This window comes from Crocuta crocuta, unplaced genomic scaffold, assembly GCF_008692635.1.
Source record: "Crocuta crocuta isolate KB4526 unplaced genomic scaffold, BGI_CrCroc_1.0 scaffold235, whole genome shotgun sequence".
Lineage (NCBI taxonomy): Eukaryota > Metazoa > Chordata > Mammalia > Carnivora > Hyaenidae > Crocuta > Crocuta crocuta.
This window is the reverse complement of record NW_027531285.1, coordinates 9,192,666-9,195,509: the sequence shown is the minus strand read 5'-3', so window position 1 is coordinate 9,195,509 and position 2,844 is coordinate 9,192,666. Positions and strand designations below refer to the sequence as shown.

Here is a 2,844-nt window from a genome sequence, read left to right as displayed (position 1 = left end):
AATTTTCAGGGGTCCAGTGGTTCCAGAGGCATGCTGGGACATCTCCTGAATAAAAGAGAACATGCTTTAACCTTCATCCACTCTCACAAAGAAGACAGCACAATGCCTGCTAGATTCTTAAGGTACTGGAGGGACACATTCTACATCCAAGAATACTGCTCCAGCCCATATATCATGTGACCCAAAGACTGTCAGTTTTGAGAACGGCCTGGAATAGGAAAGGGCTCTGCAAGAGATTCAGGTTGTGATATAAGCAGCTCTGTCATTTAGGCTATAAAATTCAACAAACCTAAGTGGTATTCATCAAGAACTTATGAGCTGGGTTCTGTTGGAAGCATGAAGTCTTAAAGTTGAGTGGACCCAGCAGCAGTTCATCATGAAATGGAAATGATATGTTTAAGATTGGGGAGCAGAGGTCATAAGTAGCCTAGACCCCCCATATCAGCCACAATGTCTGCACCAGCACCTATCTTTCAGCTCAAAGCTAACAGGAGGTTGAGATGGGGAGGGGGCACACACAACCAGGTGAAGAAGGAAGATAAACCTGAGGTTGGTTTATGGATGGGTTGGCTTGGTATATGGGTCTAAGCCAAAAGTGGATGGCAGAAGCAATGCAACCACAAGTAGGGGCAGCTTTGAAAGATCATGTAGAGAAAAATCTTTCCATAGTAGAGCTTTGAATACTATATCTGGTCATCCACTTTATGAGCATGAAGAGATGGTCCATTCATTTTGGCCTTGATGAATAGCCTGGCCAGTTTGGCTGCTGACCTAGAAGGAAAACAAAACAAAACTAAACTAGAAGATCAGAGAAAAAGTCTGGGATAGAGGTAATGTGAATGAACATATGGAGGCTGGCATGAAATGAGGTTTTTGTATCATGTGTTAATTAATGCTTACCAGGAAGCACCTATCATTGAAGTAGCACTAAAACAATCAATATAACTCAGACAGTTAACATTAGCTGGGATTTTTCATCAGCTGCTTTGAGATTGAACGCTGGGCACATGAATGAAGAGGCCACAGAGGCAGAGGTGAAAGCCACATGTGAGCCTAACAAATATTGCTATGCCATCTCTGAGTGTTCAGCTTGCAAGCCGCAGATCTCAAGGCTGAGCTCCTAACATGCAACTATTCCTCACAAGTAGCTAGCTGGCAACAAGTTGACTACATTGGACCCTTGTCATTCTGGAAGTGCTAGTGATTTGCTCTAATAAGAACAAATATCTATTCCAAATGAGTTTACCTTTCCTGCCCACAAAAGTTCAGCCAGCACTGTTGTCTGGAGTCTTACCTGATCCATAGCATTTATAGGTGAAGGAAATGCTGGAATGGGCCCATTATCATAAAATCCACAGGCAGGATCACATGCTGTACTATCCAGAATCTGTTGATCTAATAGACTGTTGGACTGGCCTGTTGAAGGTGAAGCTTGAGTGCCATGTTGGGGGCAATACTCTGCAAGTATAGAGCCTCTTGATTAGAAATGTAAGGGAGGATTCTCAGGTTGTCATTTAACAGTGGACTAGATTGTTGACATTCTCAAAGGCTATAACCTTATTATTACTCCTATGGAATATGATTTCCTTTATAAAATGTAATACTGTATAACTCAAAATTACATGATCTGTTCACATTCAATGATAAGAGAACAGAGCCAAGCTCAGTGCCCTCATGCCCCATCAGAGCTCTTCTCCCTTCCACCTGATTGCTTATCTTTCTCACTGTTATTGTTCTAGGTAAGACCATGTTACAGTACGTGCAGTTCAAATTAACATATGCACAACGTTACAAATGATGACATGGTTTGAAATTTTAGGGTCACTCAGAAGTGCTCAAAACTGTAAACACTTTATTTGCCAAAATTAAGATTCTACTGAAATGAGTGTGATTGCAAATTAATTGGATTAAATGCTGACCTTTTCAAGTGCATAGGTTTTCCTACAGTTATAGTGATCTTTTAGCTTAGGTTTTCCATGAATTCCATTCGGAAGAATCATTTCAATTCTGGAATTCAAGCCTCTTGAATATTATCTCCTTTAAAGGGGAAAACAAACATGTGCAATGCAAATAATAGGAAGTGGGACAAGGTAGATTTCATACAAATAAATGTAATTTGATGGTGTAAAATATGTATCTAAGACATGCATGGTCTGTCTTATTTAGGAGGCAGAACCATTGTGTGATAAAAGTCCCATTTCCAGTATTCATTTGTATCCTAAAAATCTTAGAAATACATTCTTACTTACAAAATGATTGCTTTATTTTGAACCCAGCTGCATGTGAGTTATTACTAATCACACCCACCCCCCCAAAACACTTCTCTCTACATATGTGGTTATTTATTTGAAATAGAGTCAGTATCAGATAGTTTTTAAGAGGATGGTTATATTTTTCAGGGAAACTGGAAGACTGTGATACTGCAAAGAGATAAATGCTATATAAGGAAAATGATATATTAACCAGTTAAATTAGTACTTAAAAAGGTAGAGAGCCTTACTTTACCTCTTATTTTTTAAAAACATACGTTCGGGTCACCTGGGTGGCTCAGCTGGTTAAGGGTCTGACTCTTGATTTTGGCCCAGGGCATGATGTCACAGTTGGTGAGGTCGAGCCCCATGTGAAGTCTCTGTGCTGAGCCTAGTTAGGTGCAGAGTCTACTTGGGATTCTCTCTCCCTCCCTCTTTGTCCCTCCCCTGCTCTCTCTCTTTTCCTCTCTCTCTGTCAAAGTAAGTAAGTATACTTAAAAATATGTTTATTTTTATATAGTTTCTATTGGACAACTATGGTATATTTTATTTTTCATATTAAGTATTTTCATGTGAGTTTGTGAAGAAACTTAAC

At 39.5% G+C, this 2,844-nt stretch overlaps 1 long non-coding RNA gene across 1 annotated transcript; it reads right to left on the bottom strand.

The window, feature by feature from the left end:
- Positions 1-539: 539 nt before the first annotated feature.
- Positions 540-2,570, bottom strand: LOC144237564 (uncharacterized). Its single transcript, XR_013336889.1, has 3 exons — positions 2,506-2,570; positions 1,295-1,458; positions 540-771 (listed from the first exon to the last, which is right to left on the bottom strand). It is a non-coding gene; the product is annotated as an uncharacterized LOC144237564 (long non-coding RNA).
- Between the last annotated feature and the right edge of the window lie 274 nt (positions 2,571-2,844).